Source organism: Rhincodon typus, chromosome 4 (genome assembly GCF_021869965.1).
Source record: "Rhincodon typus isolate 14 chromosome 4, sRhiTyp1.1, whole genome shotgun sequence".
NCBI classification, from domain to species: Eukaryota; Metazoa; Chordata; class Chondrichthyes; order Orectolobiformes; family Rhincodontidae; genus Rhincodon; species Rhincodon typus.
Window position 1 is genome coordinate 72,048,081 of NC_063335.1, and position 26,070 is coordinate 72,074,150.

The following is a 26,070-nucleotide window of genomic DNA, read 5'->3' on the forward strand; positions in this document are numbered from 1 at the left end:
GAAGTAGTTGGTACAGCGCTTGGAGCTAAAGGGATATGGGGTAAAGCAGGAACAAGTTATTGAGTTGGATGATCAGCCGTGACCATTGTGAATAGTGGAGCTGGCTCAAAGAGCAAAAGGGACTTCTTTTGCTCCTATTTTTGATATTTCTATATTTCAATGATTAGGTCAAGGAGATTTTCCCTCTTGTTGATTCCCTCACCGCTTGTTGCATATCAAGAGTAACTGCTATGTCCTTTAGGACTTGGCCAGCTCAGTTAGTAGTGCCCTACCAAACCAGGGTGATGGATATTGAAGTACATAGCTTAGAGTTCTGTACCTTTGCCACTCATAATGCTTCTTCCAAGTGGTGTTCGCATGGACGGTCACAGTGCAGACAGTATGAAATCTAATTCCATGTCTGGAAACAACCATTTCCACAGATTGTTTCAAGTCTACAGCACATACCACCTCACTCAGTTTAGATTTCAACAACTTTAAACAACTCTGGAAACTACCAAGTACTCTTTTAATCCCGCAAGGAGCCAATAAAAATTAGTCAACAACTAGTCTGAAGCTTATCCCATTGAATCACACCAGTGTGGAGGTGGATATCCTTTTCACTGAATACCTGTTTAGTCTGCATGTGTTTAAGAGAGAGTATTACCTGAGCATTAAGCTCCAAAATGGCAATTCCGGTGTCAAGTCTAAGATTACAAGTCTAAGACTGACCTCTTGATCAATCTATTCTGCATGCTTGCAGTGCACACTCTTTGCACATACGCTAATGCCTTCACTAAAATGGCATCTGGTACATTGAGTACCAGAGGTTTGCACATCGGTGCTGCCAACACCATTCTGCAAAGCACTGCATTTATTTTGCCAAGAACCAGGTGCTACATAGTCAAATGTTGTATTCATTCAGTCTTTTAAAATGAATCTGATTTTTTCTTGTTTACAGTTGCAATCTCTAGCAGGTGCAATTCTTTTGTCCTTTTCTTTTTACATAGATTTATTTTCTTCTTTGAGTATTAAATAGCGTTCCCAATACAACAAATAAAATTGTGACAGAACTGGTGTTCCTGGGGTTTTAAGTGATCTCACTCCAGTCTGAGTCTTTTGTACTCTCATTGAGGCATCTGTCATACTGCCCTATAGATGGTGGCCATTCTAAAATGAATGGTGCAGATTTTCTCCCAGTTAATGTTTCAGAATGAGGGGATCACAAGTAACAGTAGATTAAGAAACAGGAACAGCTTTCATGAGTACAGAATGCAGCTGGGCACTACAATTCAAGCTCTAATAGGTGTCAAACATTGTGAAAGTAAAATTTCAATAAAGGAATATCAATATAAATCTTTCAATTACATAGAACAGCAGCAATCTAATCTAATTTATCCAATTTCCTATTTTCTCCAACTCCAAGCAATTCTGCAAAAGTAGTGCTGAAGCCTAGTCATGTATTTACGAAAAAGAATGTATGAGCTTTTATGCAGTACCTTTCATAATCACCCGTGAACAATGAAATAAATGATTAAATGATTTGCTTATAGTCATATCATTTGGAGGATAAGAATCAACTAAAGGAACATGGGGAATTCCATTCTTGAACAGTGCTGAAGGATCTTTTACACTACTTGATTGTGGGTAGTCTAATATCTCATCCATAAGACATCACCTCAAATTGTGGTGCATTCCCTCAGCGGTCTGACAACCTGGATTATGTATTCCATATCTGGAGTGGTGCTTGAAATCACACCCTTCTGATTGAGAGGTAAGAATGCTACCAGTGACCCAAAGCTGACATTAACACAAGAAAACATTCTCTTCAATTCAGAAATTTGGTGTAACCAGTCTTGTAGAAAATAACATTTCCTATGAGATTGCAGCCAAGCATGCTCATAAAGTACCTTACTGTAAAATAGTAAGGCTTTACAAATTGTCATTTGGAGTTTGTTATATATCACTTATTGAAGGATAAACACAAAAGTAATACGATTTTGATTTTGAAACCAATGGTCATGAGGCACACCTGTTACCAATAGGAACAGAAAGGAGCAGGAGAAAAGACAGTGTGAAGCTGGAGGAGCACAGCAGGCCAGGCAGCATCAGAGGAGCAGGAAAGTAGACATTTTGGGTCAGAACCCTTTCTCAGATATGAGGAGGGCAAGGGATTCAGAATTAAATAGAGAGAGGACGGGTGGGGCTGGGGAAGGTTGGTGGGATGGTAATAGGTGAGTGCAGGAGGTGGAAGGAGTGGATAGGTGGGAGAAAAGATGGACAAGTTGTGTCAGGTTGTAACAGGTCAAGGAGGCGGGGATGAGAGGGAGGGTTGGTCATGGGATGAGGCCGGGGGTGGGGAGATTTTGAAACTGGTAAAATCCACATTTAGGCCATTGGGCTGTAGGCTCCCGAGGTGCTGCTCCTCCAGTTTGCAGGTGGCGTCATTGTGACACTGGAGGAGGCCCAGGATGGACATGTCACCCAGGGAGCAGGAGGGGGAGTTAAAATGGTTCATGACCAGATGGTGTTGTTGTTTGTCACGAACAGAGTGCAGGTGCTTTACTAAACAGTCTCCGAGTCTTCACTTGGTCTCACCAATGTAGAAGAGGTCACATTGGGAGCAACGGATGCAATAGACCACATTGCTGGATGTGCAGTTGAACCTCTGTCTGACGTGAAAGGTTTGTTTGGTGCCTTGAATGGAGGTGAGGGGGGAGGTGTGGGGGCAGGTGTAGCACTTCCTGCAGTTGCAGGGAAAGGTGTCAGGGGTGGTGGGGCTAGTGGGGAGTGTGGAGTGGGCGAGGGAGTCACGAAGAGCATGGTCCCTTAGAAAGGCAGGTAGGGGTGGGGAGGGAAATATCTCTTTGGTTGTAGGGTTGGATTGTAGGTGGTGGAAGTGGCGGAGAATGATGCATTGGATATGGAGATTGGTGGGGTAATATGTGAGGCAAGGGCGATTCTGTATTTGTTTTTGTTGGGGAGAGGGGATATGAGGTCAGAGGAGCAGGAAACGCAAGAGATGCAGTTGAGGGAATTTTCAACCACCAAAGAAGGGAAGTTGCGGTCCTTGAAACAGGAGGACATCCGGGATGTGTGGGAGTGGAACACTCCATCTTGGGAGCAGACGCATTGGAGAGGGAGGAATTGGGAGTAAGGGATCACATTCTTGCAGGAACGTGGATGAGAGGAAGTATAGTCTAGGTAGCTATGGGAGTTGGTGGGCTTGAAATAGATGTCATTTTCAAGGTGGTCTCCAGAGATGGAGACAGAGAGGTCCAGGAAGGAGAGAGAGGTATCAGAGATGGTCCAGGTGAACTTAAGGTTGGAGTGGAAGGTGTTAGTGAAGTGGATGAACTGTTCAAGGTCCTCGTGGGAGCACGAGGCAGCGCCGATACAGTCATTGAGTAGCGGAGGAAGAGGTCGGGGATAAGGCCAGTGTAACAGCGGAAGAGGGATTGTTTCACGTATCCTACAAAGAGGCAGGCATTGCTTGGGTCCATACGGGTTCCCATGGCCACCCCCTTTGTCTGTAGGAAGTAGGAGGAGTTAAAGGAGAAGTTGTTAAGGGTAAGGACGAGTTCAGCTAAGCAGACAAGGGTGTTGGCGGAGGGGGACTGGTTGGGCCTACAGGACAGGAAGAAGCGGAAGGTCTTTAGGCCATCTGCATGGGGAATGCAAGTACATAGGTACTGGATGTCCACGGTGAAGACGAGGTGTTGGGACCAGGGAATCGGAAATTTTGGAGGAGGTGGAGGGCATGGGTGGTGTCCTGGACATAGGTGGGGAGTTCCTGGACCAAGGGGGAGAAAACAGAGTTATGGTAAGCGGCGATAAGTTCAGTGCAGCAGGAGCAGGCAGAGACAATGGGTCGACCAGGGCAGTCAAGTTTGTGGATTTTGGGAAGGAGATAGAAAAGGGTGGTGCGGGTTTGGGGAGCGATAAGGCTGGAGGCTGTGGGTGAGAGGTCACCTGAGGTGATGGGGTTGTGAATGGTTTGAGAGATGATGGTTTGGTGGTCAGGGCTGTGGTCATGATTGAGGGGGCGGTAGGAGGAGATGTCAAAGAGTTCGAGCCTGAATCTGCCACCGACATCTATTTCAAGCCCACCAACTCACAAACTACCTAGACTACACCTCCTTTCACCTGCCTTCCTGCAAGAATGTGATCCCTTACTCCCAATTACTCCACCTCCACTGTGTCTGATCCCAAGATGGGGTGTTCCACTCCCACACATCCCAGATGTCCTCCTATTTCAAGGACTGCAACTTTCTTCCTTCGGTGGTTGAAAATTCCCTCAACCACATCTCTTGCGTTTCCTGTACCTGTGCCCTCACATCCCCTCCCCCCAACAAAAACAAAGACAGAATACCCCCCATCCTCACATATCAGCCCACTAACCTCCGTATCCAACGTATCATTCTCTGCCACTTCCGCCACCTGCAATCTGACCCCACTACAAACATATATTTCCCTCCCCACCCCTATCTGCTTATCGTAGGGAATGCTCTCTCCGCAACTCCCTTGTCCATTCCACACTCCCCAGTAGCCCCACCACACCCGGCACCTTTCCCTGCAACCACAGGAAGTGCCACACCTGGCTCTACACCTCCCCCCTCACCTCCAAGGCACCGAACAAATCTTCCACATTAAACAGGAGTTCACCTGCACATCTGTCAACTCGGTCTACTGCATCCACTGCTCCCAATGTGGCCTCCCCTACATCAGTGAGATCAAGCGTAGACTTGGAGACTGTTTTGTAAAGCACCTGCACTCTGTTCCCGATAAACAACAACTCCTTCTGGTCACGAACCATTTTAACTCCCACTCCCACTCCCTGGGTGACATGTCCATCCTGGGTCTCCCCCAGTGTCACAACAAAACCACCACCACCACTACCACCACCACCACCACCACCACCACCACCCGAAAACTGGGGGAGCAGCACCTCATATTCCACCTTTGTTGGGAGCCTACAACCCAATGGTCTCAATGTGGACTTTATCAGTTTCAAAATCTCCCCAACCCTGGCCTCATCCCATGACCAAACCTCCCTCTCATCCCCGCCTCCTTGACCTGACACAACCTGTCCATCTTCCCTCCCACCTATCCACCCCGCCCACCTCACTGACCATTCCCCACCACTCCCTACCTGCACTCATCTATCACCATCCCACCTACATTCCTTAGGCCCAGCCCTCCTCTGTCTATTTATTTCAGAGCTCCCTTTCCCCTCCCTCATTTCTGAAGAAGGGTCCCAACCTGAAATGTCAACTTTCCTGCTCCTCTGATGCTGCCTGGCCTGTTGTATTCCTCCAGCTCCACACTGTGTTACCTATGATTCCAGCTTCTGCAGATCTTATTATCTCACAGAAAGGAGCATGACTGATTATGATTTTTTTTGACAGACTCCAATCTCATTCTTTATAAAAACTATTTGCAAATATAAATCCTGAAGATAGCTTCCTTTCAAGCTGAGTTTAAGGTGATTAGTCCATCACTTAGCCTGTAGAGGGACAATCCTCTATAATGCCTAGCATTATTTGTGTCTCTGTACAAATGCATAAGGGGTTTGCACTGAGGGCCTAGTGTTGGAGATATGCAGTGACTCTGGCTTATTGTGTACCTGTTTTCCAAGGACCACTCCTATTGTGGTAATTGAAAGCTTGCCATTTGACAGGTAATGTCTTTTGCAAGGAATGAATTACAGTAGTGAGTTAATTCCCATGTTTCCCATGCCTTTATACAAAAACTGCCTGCCTATGGATCTTTCTCAGGAAGGTTGTGCCATTATCAGGTGCTGAGATGGAAGGCAGGCAGTAGGTTGGTCACCATGGATTGATAAGGGAGGTATTGCACAGGTTGTTTCAACCAAGACAGGAAGTCAGTGGGGGTGTTTTGTTCAGAGAGTTCCACTTATGATGTCCATTTTTCAACACAACTGCATTTCAGCAAGAGCCCATCCTTAAACCAATGTGACTTACTCTGAGAGACAAGGTCTGCCCTACAACTAGTTTGATTGATTTTGATAAGATGCAGGCAAGCTCTCCAATTGATTTGATTGTTTCATATTGATAATCTCCAATGCCGGTCAAATAAACATGATTTCCTTGTGAAATGCTAACAACCTGAAACATGGCTGAAACACTGTCAATTTAGAAAGTGAACAATTGGCAATAATGTTGAATACTGCAAGAAAATGACTAATTCCAAAATCAATACTTCTAACAAATCTATTAAGCAGAAGAAAAGCCTTTCTCTCATTAAAATTGAGAATCTTTGTTGCTCTTGTCTAAGGTATGCAATTTTCTATCAGATAATATGAAAAATCTAATTATGAACAGGTTGTTTGTGATTCATTGTGACAAATAACATAGGTCAGTCAACTCCTACCATTTTGATAGTTAACTTGTGAGAAGTGCCTTTTCTTCTTGCTCAGCTAATGTGAAACACATTATACCATTGTACACTGGATGATCTGTTGCTTATTCCTGTGGAAAAATATTAAGAATGTATCAGAACAGCTTGGGACAGTGTGAATCTTGGAGTCTGATGTCGAGGAGATGGAGGTATTAATTCTTTTTCTGAATTTGTCAGTCTCCATGAGTGTGGGAGTTGAAAATTACACAAGAGGGATAAGACACCCAATGGTGTTTGGCTCAATGAAGTCCCTCAAATGCACTCGGAGAAAAGAAAAGGCTACATCATAGGAAATGGATAAGTGATTGGTTGGTGAGTATTTTTCTCATCTATCTTTTAATAATTGGAAGGTTGCATTCTTGTTTGACTTTATTAACTGATTAAAACCTTTCATTTTTGCCTAATCTGTTACAATTTTTCAATGAAGCAACATTCATGGTGGATAAAGGTGTCTGGCAGATGTGATGTACTTGGATTCCCCTAAAAATTATTTGATAAGATGCCACATCAAAGATTGTTGCATAAGGTAAGAGCACACTATGTAGGAGAAAACATATCAGCATGGATTGGCTAGCTAACAAGAAAGATGGTCATTTTGGGACTGGAGCTAGTAGAGTGCCACTGGGATCAGTGCTGGGTCCTCAATTATTTCACTCTACATCAATGACTGGGATAGAGGTGGTATAAAACTGCAGCTGCTAAATTTGCAGGTGACACTAAGATAAGTAGGAAAGTAAAGAATGGAGAGTCTGCAAGGGGATATAGACAGGTTCTGTACATGGGCAAAACATGTTGGCAGGTGGAGTATAACATGGAGCTAGCTGGGAACTTGTCCATTTTGTGGGGAGGACAGAAATGCAGTATATTTTTTAAATGAAGAGAGATTATAGATTGTTTTATATAGAGGTACTTGGATGTCCTGATACAGGAATCACAGACAGTTAGTATGCAGGTACCACAAGTGATTAGGAAGGCAAATGGAATGTTGGTGTTTATTGAAAAGCGAATGAAATATAAAATTAGGGAAGTGTCATTGTGATTCTGCAGGCCATTGGTGAGACCATATCAAGAGTACAGTGTGCAGTCTTTGTCTCTTTATTTCAAGAAGATATTGTTGCCTCACAAGCAGTTCAGAGAAGGTTCTCTCACTCATTATGACGAAAGATTGAACAGATTAGACCTATATTGAAGTTGAGAAGAAGGAGAGAGAATCTTATTGAAACATACAAGATCCTGAGGTAATTGGATAAGGGGATACGGAAGGATGTCTGGGGAGACTGAAATCAGGGGACATAGTTTAACAACGTGTGGTTTCCCTTTTAATTACAGAGGTTCTGAGAATTATTTTTCTCTTGAGGGTCAGTAGAGTGTGGAATTCTCTTCCGTGGATAGTAGTGGAGACCAGGGCTTTAAATTTATTGAAGGTTGAGTTGGATAGGTTTTCAATAGACAGAGATGTTAATGGGTGTGGGGTACTGACAGGACAGTGGAGCTGAGACCACAGCCAGATCAGACATGTTATTGAATGGTGAAGCAGGCTTCGATGGACCAAGTAACTACACCAGTTGCTATGTTCCACTAATGAGGAACAAATAGAGCAAGTAACATCCTTGTATAACTGTATTTCTCAAGGATGTTCAAAGTAAAGATAAGGCTTGAAATGACAAAAACACAAAAAATACTCTATTCAGAGATTAAGGTTTGCAATGGGGAACAGACCTCTGAAGTGTTCTAATGTAATATTTTTGTAAGTGCCCTCCAGTTCCAACTTCAGACTGGCTGATGCAGTAACTCTTTGATGTTAATTTGTAAACAAAAAAAATGAAGTTATTTTCTGGTATTCATTTCCTGTGAGTCTATTTAAGGTTAATGTTTAAAGCCACACCAGCCAGTGTGAAGACTAGGGAACTCCTCCAGTTAAGTGCAAAACTGAGATTATAAGGCAAGTTATGTAGGATCTGAGTATCACTAAATTTCAGGGAGGCAGCTGTAAAAGTAACAAGATCAATCGCTGAAGGGATTCTTAAAGGACTGGTGGGGGTAAAATGGATTCAGTACAATGCATAGTGAGACTGACTACTAAGATCAGTTTGACGTTTCAAAAACACTGAAGCAGATGCTAAACCTGTATGTGCGAGAATATGTCAACAAAGAATAATTGCACTCAGATCAGGTTCTGTACTTTGCTGTGGCCTGACACCAAATAGATAGGGATGTGCAGGCTAGGTAGATCAGCCATGGTAAATACAATGTTACAGGGATAGGGCAGGGGTGTGGATCTGGGTGCTCTGCTGTTTGGAGTGTTGGCGTGGACTTGATGGGCCAAATGACCTGTTTCCACACTGGAGGCATTCTATGTTCTATTCTAAATCATGTCAATCTGGCTTCAGCCTGAAACTAGAAAACTGAAATACAACCTCTCAAATCAGAGAAACCTCTCTCATAAACCCACACAACTGTGAAGGAGTGAATTTAAGGATGATAAATGGCTCCTTCAAAAGGAATCAATTAGTCAATCTATATTAATTGATTGTGGCTCAGCACCTTCTGTGCCAGTTATTGACAAACTACAGCAATAACTTTATTTACTTAGACCTCCTCATTATTTATTTGCATTGTGATTTGACGGCAAGAGGTTAGTATTTAGTAGATCAGCAACTAATACATTTTTGGTCTTTGGTTGGTTATTTAATATCCAAACAAGAAATTTTGATGTTTATTTTAATATCTGAATGGTAACTTCAAAGCAGTATGGGCTTACAGTCATTCCTCCGTAACCGTGAGGGTTCCATTCTTGAGAATGCCTGTGAATGATGAAATTTGCAAGTGTGGAGCTTGTTTACAAATAGGTTAAAAAATTGCCGATATGCGAGTTTTGTCCATGACTAATGAATTTTGTTACTTTTTTTTTGGTGCAGAAAGACAAATTCAGGATTTGTGATTTTACAGATAGAGGATTTACTGTATTTCTTGAATTCATGTGAAATCACAAGTTTAGAACTGATTAACTCATATTAATGATTATTGGTGAGAATTTACTTATTTAATAAGTTATCACTACACAGCCACAAATTCTTTTTTAGTGATAGCTAACAAGTATTCATCTCTTTGTAGCTGTGCATTGATAAAATACAATTTTTAATGTATTACATGTCATTGTTTAAGGTCTGAATTGTAACCATAGGATATTATTGAAAGGACACTTGCTGAATTGACAAATGCACTAACCCATTTGAAATAAAACAGCAGAAAGATGAATTACAGCCAAACAAGATATCCCACATGGTATTTTCAGGATCTAATCTTTATCAGTTGATCTACTGATTCAATGGAAATTGGAATATGAGGGCTACTGGCCTGAAATGGGATGTGATATTGCAACGTTGTTACATAGCTGAGCCAAAACACGGTAAAAACTATGATCTTGAGGTAAAGTTTGAACACTTGAGGTGAAAAACATAAAGCAACTGAGATGGTTTCGTGCAAAGTGTCAACAGCACAACGTCCACTCAGTCATGTCATATTCTCAAGGAAGATGTCCATTTTAACAGTATTAATTTCACAGAAGCTGTGATCTCCAAATGCATTTACAGGGCACACTGTGTTAAAACAAAATGCCAAAAAATATACTTGCATTTTGCAAAGAGGTTGGGGCATAAATACCAAACAGTGGATTTTCGTGGTCTGTTTTGCAGCAGAATCCAATCCTGTTAAGTGCATGGACCTCAAAGACAGTGCTTCCCAAACAATGGGTTGTGACATCCAATGGGGTTACCAGATGAGACTTTAGGGTTGCAAGTTCTAAAGCTGCCATGGAGCTTGGACCAATTCCTGAGAACAGTGAGGCCTTTTTTTTTTTTTTTAAAAAAAAAACTTGTTTGTTTCTACAAGAGATAATGGCCTAAATGATTGTTCACTAAGGCCTAACCTTGGCTGTGCGAGAGCCTGTGTGGAAACATAGGTGTTTACTCTGCCTGCCTTTTTATCAAATGCTCCATGACTGAGATGGGGAAGGGCGGGGCTGTGAATGGAGGGAGTAATAGAGAGGGAGGATCTGATGGGATTGGTGAAGAGACAGGGAGATCCCTTAATATTCTACTTCCTATCAGCAAGGAAGGGCTGAGATCCTTCTGAGGACAATGAAAAAACATGCAGAGCTGATCCGGAGAGTACTTGAGGTGCAGCTTGAGGTATGAATCAACATCAGAATTAACATACACAAATGCACATCATACCAACAGAAACGTCAAGTGTCTATTGATGACTTTGTCATCCATTGCTACAGGAAAAGGGCACAAGTGTGATTTCTCTGAAGAAATATTTGCAGATAGCTAATTGAGTTTGTAATTGCCTATACTCCAATCAAAGACTTCTGGAAACATCAGCTGGACAAGGGAAAGTATTATACCAATGACCCTTTGCAAGAAGATGGATGCCATAATGAAGCCACAGTGGCAGGCCAACATCAATTATAAGCTTTTGCTGTGGATAACACTGTTATTGTGGTCAGCAAAGTGCATCAAACCACTAAGATTGGTCACAGATGAGATTTATCACAGCAACCCAGAGGTTCTCCAAAACTTCCTCACATCTGCAAAGCATGTGGCATCAAAGGACAAATATACAGATATGTTCCATGATATCATTGCAGGAGTTCCTTGGGGGTGTGTCCTAGGACCAACCATCTTCAGCTGCTTCATAACTGATCTTCCTTCCATCATAAGGTCAGAAGTGGGGATGTTCACTGATGTTTGCACAATGTTCAGCACCATTTGTGACTCCTCAGATATTGAAGCAGTCCATGTTCAAATGCAATAATATCTAGACAATGTCCAGGCTTGGGCTGATTAGTTGCGAGTAATGTTTGCCTGGCATTTGTATGATGCAATGACCATCACTAATAACAGACAACCTAACCACCACTCCTTAACATTCAATGGTGTCACTATCACTGAATCTTCCACTATTGACACACTTGGGGTTACCATTGACCAGAAATTCAACTGGATTTGCCACATAAACACTGGCTACAAGAACCAGTCAGAGGCTAGCAATACTGTCGCAAGTTACTCACCGCTCACTCCCCAAAGCCTGTCCACCATTTACAATGCACAGTCACAAGTGTGATGGAATACTCCCCACTTGCCTGATGAGTGCACCCCCAAAAACACTCAAGAAGCTTGATATCATCCAGGACAAAGCAGCACATTTGATGGTACTACATTCACCAGCATTGACTCCCTTCAGCACCAATGCTCAGTAGCAGCAGTGTGTACTATTTATAAGATACACTGCAGAAATTCACCAATGATGCTTAGACAGCAACTACCAACCCATGGCCACTTCTATTTAGGAGGGCAAAGGCAGCAGAAACATGTGATCACTACCATCTGCAAGTTCCCCTCCAGGCCATTTACCACCCTGACTTGGAAATATATTTCCGTTCCTTCACAGTTGCTTGGTCAAAATCCTGGAGCATTGTGGGTCAACCTACAGCATGTGGGCCACAGTGGTTCAAGAAGGCAGCTCTCCTTCTCAAGGGCAACTAGGGATGGGCAATAAATGCTGGCCCAGCCAGCAGCACCCACATCCCACGGGTGAATAAAAAAAATCAAATCTGGTTTCAAAAGCCAAGTCAGTTCCCAGAGGAAGATCCAGGTAACTGAGAAGGTGTTACAACACTACAATGCTGGCTGCATGGAGAATAGTCCAACTGTACACAAACATATCAAAAAAGTGAACAGCCAAAAGCTGAAAAACATCCTTTGGAAGATGACTAAGTCTTTCATATTTTCACCACATCAGCAGTATAAAGTGAAGAGATTTTATGGCCATTAACATTATATAGCAGGTAAACACATACTGAAAGCCAAAACTGGTACAGGAGCTAGTGCCAACATATTACTTGCAACTATCCTAGAAGACATGATCCCCAACAAGTGACATTCCACGCTACAACCTACAAAAAATTGTCACACCGCTTACAACAAATCACCAATTTCATGCAGTGCCAATATATATTGCACCGTTCTGAAGAAAAGTCGCTGGACCCAAAATATTAACTATGTTTTCTATCCACACATGTTGCCAGACCTGCTGCGTTTTCTAGCAATTTCTGTTTTTGTTTCTGATTTCCAGCATCTGAACATCTTCGGTTTATCTGTGCCAATGTACAAGTTCAGCTTCAATTCCTGCAATCTCCTATCTGGCAGATGCCAATGGTCCAGCAGTGGCAGGACTATCATAGAATCCCTACAGTGTAGAAACAGGCCATTTGGTCCATCCAGTCCACACTGACCCTCTGAAGAGCATCTCTCCTGGACCCACCCCATCGCTGTACCCCTGCACTTCATGTGGCTAATCCACCTAACCTGCACATATTTAGACTGTAAGAGGGAACCAGAGCACCCGGAGGAAATCTACACAGATACTGGGAGAATGTGCAAACTCTACACAAACAGTCACCCAAGGCTGGAATCAAACCCAGGTTCCTAGCGCTGTGAGGCAGTAGTGCTAACCACTGAGCCACCGTGCTGTCACCGTACCAGTCTACACAGATCTCAGCATCACAACCATTTATGAGATTCAAGACCCACAATGGTGAGATCGGGTCAGTCAATGATCTCAAGTGGCTGTACCAAGGTAATTTAGATACGGTTGCTAATTTTAAGGGTCACATGGCATTATATTTCAAAGACAATGCAACCACATTTATTGATTCTCCAAGGAAGTGCAGTGTGCACTTTTAGCAGAAGCTACGAGTGGAATTGAGTGAGATGGACAAAAGTGATATATTTGGAAGGTTGACGACCGCATGAATTGGTGTAGCTCCAGTGCTTTTTAAAGAGGAACAATTGGGGTTTGCCTTGATGCAAGGCACATCAACCTCTAAATGAAAAAGTATTGGCAAAAAATACAGACGCCGGAAAAATTATATCCATAATTCTGTGGCACTAGGTTCTTTTTTGAAACTACATGCTAAGCATGGCTATTGTTCTGTCCATCTAGCAGAAGAATCCCCCAAGTAATTATGATTTTGTGGATGCTACTTGGATGATACAGTTTCTGATTATTACCAGTTGAGTTATTAGTAAACCTATATCTATTCCAGCAGCAAATGGAAGGCATTATTGAAAATCTACTTGGCTATGTTTGTACAGCTGACAATATTGGGTCAGAGAACGGATACAGCTCAGTGAGGTTCCCTGACGTGCTCAGTGAGGTTCCCTGATACTCACTTTGGACTGTCCCCCTCCTGGACAGGGCTGGGTCAAGGGTCAGGAAATTGGTAGGTTGCTGTGCCCAAGTTGGCGCTGGCACGGCATGTACGTTCGGGCTCATCCGAGTCTGCTGGCTTCAGGCTGGAGGCATTGTTTTCTCCATGTAATTTTTGTCTTTTTTCTCCTTTTTTAATCTTTGAGGCTGGAGCGGTGTTGGCTGGGCAGTGGTTGCAGTGTCGGTGGCATGAACTGGGATTCTTGTGGTGGTGGTGGTGTCTGGAGCCTGGACACCTGTTGGCAGTAGGCCTGGAGCTTGGACTCCTGGTGGTGGTAAACCCGGAGCCTGGTCTTTTGGCGGCAGCAGTGCCCAGAGTGGGTACCCCAGGCAGCGGCAGAGCCTGGATTCTTGGTGGTTGCAGTGGCTGGAGTGGGGACTCTTGGGAGACTGGTGTTGTTGCTGCTGTTCCATGAGCAGGACTCCTTGAGAACTGGAACACCTTGCAGAAGCACTGAAGCTGTGCCTGAAACCCCAATTTGAACTAAAGATGAATTCTTATTTCTTACTTAAATGGTGCTGGATTGTGGTGACAAAACAATTTTTACTGTAACTTTAAGACATATGCGACAATAAATAAATCATTCATTTCTATTGTGATCAAAAAAAATTTTTGGGCCTTTCTATATCTTACACTTGGTGATGGCTGCAGAACAACAACAAGAATTGACATTTTCAAATTGAACAGCTCAACATTTTCTGGTTTGTTTAGAGTGCCTATGGAGTCAATTCCACACAATAAGGAGCATCTGTGATGTTGCCTCAGATTTTTCAAATTCCTCTTATGACGAATACCCAGCTACGTAGAATGGTGTTTTCATTAAGAGATTTACTCAAGAAGGATGTCCCTTACATGCGGCAAGTTGATGACCAATGTATATTTTCAACTCTGTTGACAACAGCTTGTCTATTGTAATATCATATACCAGGGAAAGACACAATTCTGGAGTTTAGATGCATTGCAAAGAGTCCTAGATGTTTGTGTTTTGCAAGACATGAAAACTACGGCTTTTGGTTGTCATCTGGCTTGTCATCTGCATAAGCTAACACTTCTAATATAGAGTGCAAGACATTTAGCTCTGGTTTTTGGAATCATGTGATTTCACACGTACTTATTCAGCAATAATTTCACCATTTAAATGAACTATCATTCACCAGAAATTATCTAGGGTAAACCAACTCCAAGTGCAGCACCATGTTTACAACATTCACTTGTCAAGGTGCAAAGATAGGACTTTGAAATAAGATATGAGCCAGGTACCAGGGTGATTAATTCTGTTATACTGAGCAGAGTACCCAACACACACAAAGACCAAGATGTTCCTCTCGCTCCAGACATGATCTCAACAATGAGATTGAACACACTGTCAAGGTTGATCTGTTATACTTTGGCCCGAGCTAGTGTGAACAGCTGCAAGTTATCAGACTTTTGAAAGGACATCTCGAATGTTAATTCTGATCTCTCTCTCTGCACCTTCCCAGTGGCTGTAACGTTGTATTCTACACACTGTTCCACTATCCTGATGCACTTTGTATAGAACAATCTGCCAGTATAGCATGCAAAACAACACTTTTCACTGCATCTTGGAACATGTGACAATAATAAGTCAAACTCAATTGGCAACTGTCAAAGTTCAATAACTACAAGAACCGCAAAAGATTATTCTTGAAGAGAAACCAGATAGCATTAAGGAGGTTCCTAAGAACGTCGATTAATCCATTTTGGCCATATAGAGATGAATCTGGTGTATCACAGAAAATAATTTACAAGGGCAAACTCATTACTGCACGTAAGGTATGCCAATGTATCAACCCCAGCAGCAGAGTAAGCAGCTACATCCACACAATGTTCCTTCCACTTTTTGGATAAAAATAACATTCGATTTATTCATGGTGTAGGGAGAATTACATCCTTGTGACAGATTACTTCTCCAAATTAAACAAAGCAGATGATATGTGACAATGGATTGCAATTCACTGGCAAACCATTTCAAGTTGTGTGCTAAGTTGGGAGTGATCCATATTATATTGTCACTCAACTATCTATACTCAGACTGTCTAACAGAACATAATGTGTGTGTCATCAAATCCATGCTCATTAAGCATTGAGCTAGATTTTCGTATTGCAATGCCCATTTTCCTGCAACATTTCTAATGGAGAAGGGACTATCACCTCCAATAGAACTTGAGGGCAATGTTGCCTAGATATACTATATAGCCATTTTGAGACACAAGACATTCTTCTTAATAAACAAAAGAGAATAAAAGAGATACATGATCACTGAGCACATAAATAACTACCATAGCAATGCATGTCAGAAATTCAGATACATGGAAACCAGTAAGGGTTTCAAAGACACACAATCAGCCAGGTTGTACAAAATCCGTTTCGATCGTGATGCTACTGGGAAAGAAACAGAAACCAGCGAGTAAGAGAGCAAACTTTGACAATGATCATTGTGTGATGATGCTGAGCAAAACAATCAGCAGCAAGACAACCAAGCTGTCAGCTAAGTGTAACCTAGATTAACACGTACTTCTCAGATGAGTATACAATCACCAGATCAGGATGAGTTGTGATACCTCCAAAATGTTGTATCAACGTTAATTTTATCAATAACAACTATTAACTATTTATTAGTGAATTATTAATTTTGTTAACTATTTTTCCACATGATTGTATAACTGTAGCATTGACAATGCACGCCTGTGTTAAGTGATGTATGTCTGAGGGGGATTTCTTTTCTTTGGTAAAAGGGAGATGTGTTACGTCTTGCAAAAGATAAGTGTTATACCTTTAAGGGATACACTCATGATGTCATAATTATATCGTGGCATGCAACATACTGTTACAAAGTTCTCGGTTTCCACCTTACTGAGTTCTGTCGTCCGTAGCATGATAAGCTGAGGGAAGTATGTTGCAGTAGATCTGAATTGCTCAGCTTGAGCCTAAATACACAAGTATCTGTGATTGCCATTTATATATAACCTGACGCTTTAATAAAAGTTCATTGAATTCTTCAGTACTATGTTTCCTATCTCATATTTACATTACAGGAGCTAATGAAAATATCATTTGCATAGAGTCATGGAGACATATAACATGGAAACAGACCCTTCAGTCCATGCTGAACATAATCCCAATCTAAACTAGTCCCACCTGCCTGTTCCTGGCCTATTTCTTTCCAGATATTTCCTATTCATGTATTTGTAACTGTGCCTACATTCACCACTTCCCCTGGAAGTTTATTCCACACAAAAGAAATTTGTTTAAAAAAATTGCCCCTTATTGCCTTTTTTTAAAATCTTTCACCTCTCACCTTAAAAATATGCCCCCCAATCTTGAAATCCCCTATCGTAGGTAAAATACACCTACTATTAACCCTATCTATACCCCTCATGATTTGACAAACCTCTGTAAGATCATCTCAACCTCCAATGCTCCAGTGAAAAAAGTCCCAGCCTATACAGCCTTTTTTTATGAATCAAACCTTCCATACCTGGCAACATCCTGGTAAATCTCTCTAGCTCAATAATATCCTTCCTATAACAGGGAGACCAGAACTGGACACAGTACCCCAGAATAGGCCACACCAATGTCCTGTACAACATCAGCATTATAGGTGAAGATTGTCAGCTACCATTCCTTACATCATGCCAGGGAGAGGCAGATGTTGGATGATGAATGGTGAAAGAGATACAGATGGCAAAGTGTGATGGCGAAGGCAGGTAGTGAGGTAGAGGGAGATGAGGGGCTGATGAATGAAGGGGGAGATGGGTTTAGTGAAAGGAGGGGGAGGAACAGTGAACTGCCTACATTTTAAAAGTACCACAAAATCGCACTTGAATCATTTTGAAACTACTCGTCAATAAATTGAGTCTTGCACAAGGCTTGCAGCTTATCTGCAGTTCTGTTGGCCTGCTTTCAAAACATTCAGCCTTTCTAGCAACTAAAAACCCTAACATTTCCACCCTTCCTGGTCCCTGTTCTCCAGGGTTAATTGATAGTTGTAACTGACAACACCAGTTATACAAATAGGCTATGTTCAGCAGCATAACTGCTAAAATGATGAAGCATCATCAGGATAAAATATTGCACAATATTTTAGAACCTAAGTGAGAATTCACACTGCATGTAGAATAATAATCCCGCACCATTAGAACTTGAGAAACCATAACCAATGCATTGCATTCAGTAAAATTATGTAGATAATATTAAAAATGACCATATTAGGTGATTTGAATAATGATGTTGCTACATATCATAAAATAAAGTGTCTCTGTTTTTCTCCGTTGAAAAGAATAGTGGGAATGTTCTCAATGTGTATTGTACAAATCCATAAGAAGCAATTGGTATCATGCTCCACTAATTGACTGCAATTCATCGAATCATTGGAAAATTAGGTAAGTAGATTGCACAATGTCTTGAAAATAGAAAGCAGAAGGTTGTGATCAATAAAATAAGCTGCAAATGGGAGAATAGATAGCAGTATTCTGTAGAGGTCTGGTATCAACTGCCTATTGTTCACAAAATTCGTTAATGATTTGGAAGATGATTCCCCTCTATGAGGGCTAGGTGCCAAATGTAAGGGAGATAAACAGTGTTCAAAAAGATCTGCACCTATTAAGCAGATGAGGCAATTTGAAAATTGATCTGCAGCTGGCAACACTTGATTTACATTGCCTGTCTAGAATCGCAGTCTTGCAGCTGGAAGCAACCAATAACCATTTTATATGTTTCACCAGATCTCAGCTACTGGCTAATACATTTTGAATGTACAGGCACTTGGGCAGTGAGTATCACTGGAGGAAGAAAAGCCTTTGTTTCAGTTCATAAAGTGCCTGTACATTCAATGTTTACCCTTTAATCCAGCCTGCCAATGAACAAGCCCAAGCAATGATAGATTCCTTTTCTAAAATAGTCTCACACATCTATTCCAGAGTCAAGAGTCATTCTGGATTAAAGCCTGAATTGATTTGCTTATTTGCAAAACAACAGTGTGCAGTAAAGTACAAATGTCAGTATAATAATGGAATAGTTACAGCATAGAAAGAGGCCATTCAGCCCACTGAGTCCAGGCTAGTTTCCTACAAATTTTGTTTACTTTTCATATCAGCTCTGTCGGCATCTTTTATCACTCTGAGAGCAATTTATTGTATCTAGCTTTTAACTCAGAAGTAAAATCCCCTCCCATACCCAATATCCAAGTCACGCATCATCCTAGCTTGTAATTGTTGCATGAGGTAATTGTTCTGAACAAGTTAATGCTGAAGGTACAGGATTTCCCACTTAATCTAATGTCACATAGTCTTTGTATGGTGAATTATGCCTATCTAGTCAATTTAACTTGCATCCTTGCTATCATGTAATAAACTGCCTCTTGTCTGTAAGACAAGTGCCTCTTGTGGTCTATCCTTTACCACTGATAATTGGACAGGCCCTTATGTTCAGTGAAGAGCCGGGTTCAAGAATAAAGAAGAATAAAAAAAAGAAAAAAACTTGTGTTCAATTCCCACCTGCTCCAGAGGTGTATAATAACATCCTTAAACTGGTTGATTAGGACATATCTATCTAACAGTTCTACTGAATTTTTGGTTTAACCATAACGTGAACTTTGTAATCAAGTCACTGCATTCTATCCTTAGGGTTCTTGTGGCACAATGGTAGTGTCCCTACTTCTGAGCCAGGAACCCAGCTTTAAGTTCCACCAACTGTAGAGGTGTGTAATAACTTCACTGAACAGGTTGATTAGAAAACATCTAAAATGCAGTATTGGTATCAGCGTGTACCTCAACTATCTACAGTCCATTGACCAGTGATGGGTATCAATGTTGAAAAGCATCAAGGTAACAGTAGTGGAGAGAATCCATTTGACTCTGAAGGGAAAAAAAACTGAGGACAAATGAGTTTATCACTTTGGTTATATTGCTGCCTTAAGAAGATACAGTCAGTCAGCAGCTAAAATATGTATACTGGCAAGAATCATAAAATCCCTACAGTGTGGAAGCAAGCCATTTGGCCCATTGAGTCCACTCTGACCCTCCGAAGAGCATCCAACCTTGAATTCCCCATGGCTAATCCACCTGACCTACGTACCTCTGGACACTATGGACAATTTACCATGGCCAATCCACCCAACCTGAACATCTTTGGACAGTCGGAGTAAACCAGAGCACCCAGAGGAAATCCACACAGACAGTCACTCAAGGGTGGAATTAAACCTGGCTGCCTGGTGCTGTGATGCAGCAGAGCTAACCACTGAGCCACCATGCCACAGCAGCACCTATAGTGGCTTTTGTGGCACAGTAGTAAAGTCCCTACTTGTGGGCTAGGAGGCCGAGGTCAATTCCTACCTGCTCCAGAAGTGTGTAATAATTTCTGTGAACAGGTTGATTAGAAACTATCTCTTTTTTTTTCTCAGCAGCCCTCATGAGATTAACAGCAGGGAAAATGCATCACTCCAGAAGAAACCCTTCACCTCAGAACTGGTAAGAAATGTGGGAATATAGTGTCAGCTCCGAAAAGAGCAAAAGTTAACCACATTGAAAAGAACAAGCTCTGTGGGAATGATTGGGAGCTCCAGTCGTAAAGTTGGAGATCTCCGAAGGAACGGAGGAAGACTTTACAATATTGGTGCAAAAGATCAGATTGGTAAGAACAGAAGGAAAAGTGAGTCCTTATACTTCAAAGTGAGTTACTACCATTGTGAGTAAATGCCATGAGACACAACTACAGGAGACAAAGGACCAGTAAATTGATTAATGTCAAGGCTAGTATTGTGAGTGGACGAATTGGCAAATTAAAGAAAAGTTAAGAAAGAGGCTAAAGGAAGCAGAGAGTTTGAAGATTCTTAAGAGTTTTAGGAGATTGGGATGCTTAATTTACAGTGTGATTTATTAATTTATTTTAAAATTATGCAAGTGGTAGTATGTGTTGTTTGGGATTGTGCAAGGTGGAAAGCCTCTATTTTGCCATGACGATATGTGGAATCTCAATCCTGATTGCAGAAGGTGGGACAAGCATCCAGAAGGTGAGAAACCACCATTTTGTTCATGAAATTAGAAGGGAAACCCTTATTAAACATATAGAGACACAATATTCCTATTTTATACAATTTAAATCTTGAACACAGGAATAAATGTAGTATTGCTGGTTAAATGAATTTGAAGATTTAGTGGAAGCAAGATAAAGTCCCACTGTTTGTTTTACTTACAGTGCAAGAGTGTTTAAAATTGCTGTTCTCAGAGCTGTGGACGTCACAGCACTCTAGTCCACACGTGAGGGCACCTGATCAATAAGACACGCAGACTAGTGGTATAATCATTTTTTTAACCCCTTTTCCGTATAATCCTGGAGGGTAAACAAACGTGTCTGAATAAATTAACTTCCTGCTGAGAGCAGGGATAGCCCCCATGTTATCTCTTCTTGTTAAGTCTCTCCCTGTTTGTAGTTTCCCTGACACTATACGGATTTGATTTTCCATGAGCTTCATACAGGATATTCACTGAATTTATATCTGCATATTTTGGAATTAAAGTAAAAATGTCTATAAACATTTTGCGGTTCTGGTTTGTCATTGTAACAGCTGCCCATACCTCAATAACTGAATTATTAAAGATGAGGTCCACTACTCTGACTCCCCAGAAAGTGTATCTGGGATTATTCTGTCCTGCTGCACCCTGCACAAATTCATTCAGCAACAGGAGGAGACATTTGCAGAGGGGGAGACGACGAAGCCAGCAGTCTGTCTGACACAGGGGAAGGGAAAGATGATGCTGCTGATATGGGAGCTGTACATGCAGGGGAATAAGTCCATGGTGTGATGGCTGGGCCTGTAACACCCTCATTACCACCAGATTCCGGGTCAAGTGGGCGCTGACATCTTTGTTTCAATGCATTGTTCTGTTGTTTATGGCGGCTGCAAGAAAGTTGAAAGGTGGAGCAGGCTGTAAGAGCTTACTTCAGCTCCTAACTCACATGCTTGTAGTATTGACATTTTTAACTTAACACGACTAGTATTAAGAAATCATGTATCTGCCAGTCAAATAAAACACAGCCTCCTGGCATTAGATGTGCTACACAGATGAAATGGCAGTGTCAGTGACAGCAGGATCAGAACACCACCTGTAGAACATTGTATGCGTTCGTGACTTATGGCACTTGGAAGGAAAATGCTGCAAGCCCATTGACACGTGACAGACACACTGCCACATTCTACAAATGGAAGTCAATGTCTTGCACCAGCAAGACAAGCAATGGCTCAGCTGCTGACAATGCTCAGGCAGTGGCCGCAGACCAATGAGAATTGGATAAATACTCTCCACTGAGTTGCAGTAGTGTTCTGAGCCCTAACTTAAAGAGGTTTTTTCCACTGGCAAGTGAAACTAGAACAAGGGGGCACTGCCTCAAAATAAGGAGGAGCAGATTTAGGATTGAACTGGGGAGAAAGTTGTTCACCCAAAGGGTTTTGAATCTATCAAATTCCATGCCCAGTGAAGCATTGATTGTTTTTAAGGAAAAGATAGATGGATTTTTGAACAGTAAAGGAATTAAGGGTTATGCTGAGCTGGCGGGTAAGTGGAGCTGACTCCATGCAAAGATCAGCCATGATCTTAAGGAATGGCGGAGCAGGCTCGAGGAGCCAGATGGCCTACTCCTGCTCCTATTTCTTATGTTCCTATGATGCCTTGGGTTGAATCTTGCACACCAGAATTCTCAGAGATGTCATTCCTGATGATGTGGCACCATAAATGGTATATCCATGGGCCCACATCATCCAAGATCGAGTAGAAACAAATGTAGCAACTATTGCAGAAACTAGCAGCATCAAGAAAACAGAATACACATGAACCATGTAAAATTAGCAAGATATTTACAAATGAGTTTCATATGCACGGTGATTATACTTTTGTGCTGATATAACTTATGCATCTTTCTTTTCCTTCTAATGTATTCAAGGGCAAATCGGACATGAACAGCTCTCATGGAGGAAGCCTGCTGAATGTTATGCCCTGTTGCCTGAGATGACCTTGGTGACTGTCCTCTGGTAGTCTAAGGGCTAGTGGGATCTAGTGCACAACACTCAGCCTAACCTGCTGAAGGCAGAGTGGCACTGAGAAAAGGGAAGGGAAGCAGCAGGGCAGCCTTTAATGACCTGGAGTCTTCTTTTTAATTCATTCACAGGATGTAGGTGTCACTGGCTAGGCAGCATTTATTGCCCATCCCTAATTGCCCAGAGAACAATTAAGAGTCAACAACATAGCTGTGGGTCTGGAGTCACATGTAGGCCAGACCAGGTAAGGACAGCAGTTCCTTTCCCTAAAGGGCATTAGTGAACCAAACAGAATTTCTGACTCTCAATAATAGTTTCATCATTAGACTCTTAATTCCAGATTTTAGTTGAATTCAAATTCCACCATCTGCCAAGGCAGGATGGGAACCCAGGTCCTCTGAACTTTTGTGAGTTGTGGGCGTTGCTGGCTGGGCCAGCATTTATTGCCTGCCCCTAGCTGCCCTTGAGAAGGTGGTGGTGAGCTGCCTTCTTGAACAGCTGCAGTCCACCTGCTGTGGGGTGACCCACAATGCCATTAGGGAGGGAATCCAGGATTTTGACCCAATGACGGTGAAGGAATGGCGATATATTTCCAAGTCAGGATGGTGAGTGGCTTGGAGTGGAACTTGAAAGTCGTGGTGTTCCCATATATCTGCTGCCCTTATTCTTCCAGATGGAAGTAGTCGTAGGTTTGGAAGGTGCTGTCTGAGGATCCTTGGTGAATTTCTGCAGTGCATCTTGTAGATAGTACACACTGCTGCTACTGAGCATCAGTGGCGGAGGAAGTGATGTTTTAAGATAGTGTTTGTGTTTGGTGCCATCAAGCAGGCTACTTTGTCCTGGATGGTGTCAAGCTTCTTGAGCGTTGTTGGGGCTGCATTCATCCAACCAAGTCGGGAGTATTCCATCACACTCCTGACTTGTGCCTTGCAGATGGTGGACAGGCTTTCAGGAGACAGGAGGTGAGTTACTCGCTGCAGTGTTCCTAGCCTCTGACCTGATCTGAAAGAGTGTTGCAGTTCACAGGAAAATGTCACAGAGCTCCAGAGGTTAAAAGCGCAGAAAAAGGCTCTTAGGCCTATTGAGTCTGCTGGTCAAAAACAGGCACCTAAATATTCTAATCCCTTTTTCCATCAATACAGTCATAGAGTCACAGTGCATTAATGTACTGTAATGTTGAACAAGTGTGTTTAGGTGCTGATGTTGCAACACCATGTTGGGCTATCCTGTCAGCACAAATGTTTGAGAGATTATGAACAAAATTCAAAACCATAAAACAATATGCATAAAATACTAAAATTAAACAGCCCTTTTAAAATATACACAGAATAAGAAACTTCCATTCAAAAGATGTTAAGACCTTACATAAGTTGCCGCTGTAAAGTGGTAGAGAGTTCCAGTGTATGCGGTAAGACAAAGTAAAGTCTAAGCTTTGGTATTGTGTCTGTCTAGCATCTGGCATAAAGTGAATAAAACCTGCTTTGACAGATCTCCAATATATCATCTGCCTTACTTCAAGGAATTTTCATTAATACATAAAGAGAATAAAGGTTCCACATTGCAAATGCCATATAAACAATTGGGAAACTTTTGCCTAGGGATAAGAATACCAAACGTGATCTCATGGTCTATTTTCAGACAAACACTTCAAGTAATTGGAAGGATTATTAATAAAACCCATTTCCAATCCATAAAATAGAAAAAAAATTCAAAGTCAAACAAAGCACATTAAAAATAAACTAAGGGGAATTTCCTGACATAATTGCAATTACCCAGAACAATAGCTATTAAATCTTTAATTCATTTCCCTCCCTAGTCACAAGGTACTGGGAACCTCTGTAACATTCTACTGTCAACCTCAATAAGATTAATTATCTGAACATTGACCAACAATTGAATCCTCAGCATTCTTAGTTAGTATGACTCAGTTCCAAGCTTAGTCCCACTCAATTCCAGTAGAGCAGTCCTGTGAACCTTTAAGTTTTATTACGATTGTACATTTACTGGCTTGCAAATCGGATGTGACATTTTATTTGCCAGAAATAACTTTCACATCCACTATAAATTAAACAACCCAAAAATTGATCTTTAGTTGTGAAATGTCAGTATCTGCGGTATATGAGCAGGACACAGTAGTATGGAGAACTCAGCTTTTATGCATTAAAAATAAAATGTCCCAATCACCTGGTGAAGTTATTCTTGCTTGGCCAATAATCCTTTGATAAATTATCATGCTAATAATGACCTTCAAGTTTCAGTTGTTGAGAATTGAATTTGTGCGGCTCTGAATTTGAATCCCAAATCTAATTAACATTGAAATTTGTTTATCCATTACCAGTTTGCAATTTAGCTGCTAAATCGAGGGTTAGGTTTTCTCCTGCAATTCTATTTTATTTTCAGCAGGACCATGAGGGAAACAGGGAGCCAACACTGTTGGACCTAATGTTGATTTCTGCTCAAAATAAATTCACCTTTCCTTACCACTCCACCAACTGCCCTCGCTGCCCCCATCTGTTGCAATGAAATTACATTACAAAATGGATTGTTATCTGACCTTTCATCTCATTTCCCTCCCCTCCAATTCTCTTATCTGGCATTGATGCTGCCAAGGAGGTAAACAACTTTGAAGTGTTAAGACTTTCTGGAGAAGTCGATTGACAAATTTGCATTTGCTGTATTGTGCAATGCAGCATCATCTTTGAAGTTTCCAATGGCATCAAATGTGTCATGATCTTTCTTTTACTCCAAAAGGTCTTTCTGGAAAGCTTCAATTGACTTTGAAGTTCTAACTAGTTCTATTTTCGGTTCAGACAGCTTAGCCTCTGAGAAACCATAATCCATTTTCTTGTTGCAGCAACTACTGACAAACTGATCAATTGATTCTTGTAGCTGTTGCCTGCAGGAAGTCAGCTCTGGATGATGAATTCTAAAGTTCACTTTTACATGAAGCCAATCCTGCAGAATTCCCTTGCCCTACTTAGATAGGTCTGAAATGTTGACATTCTGCAATCCCTCATTTCCTAGGCCTATCTTTATTCCCCCTGCTTGCTTTTCCAGTTCTGCAATGGCTAAATTTAAAATGCATGTCTCTATTCTTTGATATAGCAAGAACTGCAGATGCGGGAGTCAGAGTCAATATGGTGTGGAGCAAGAGGAACACAGCAGGTCAGGCAGCATCAGTGGAGCAGGAAAGTTGATGTTTCGGGTTGGGGCTCCTCATCAGGACTCATCAGGAATCCTGATGAAGGGTCCCAACATGAAACATCAACTTTCCTGCTCCTCTGATGCTGCCTGACCTGCTGTGTTCCTCCAGCTCCACACCGTATTGTCTCTATTTTTTGTT

The 26,070-nt window shown here is 41.8% G+C and overlaps 1 long non-coding RNA gene across 1 annotated transcript; it reads left to right on the top strand.

The window, feature by feature from the left end:
• The first annotated feature begins 6,403 nt into the window (after nucleotides 1-6,403).
• LOC125483024 lies at nucleotides 6,404-14,239 on the top strand. The gene is made up of 3 exons (XR_007262018.1): nucleotides 6,404-6,711; nucleotides 6,827-6,925; nucleotides 13,821-14,239. It is a non-coding gene; the product is annotated as an uncharacterized LOC125483024 (long non-coding RNA).
• The last annotated feature ends 11,831 nt before the right edge of the window (nucleotides 14,240-26,070 follow it).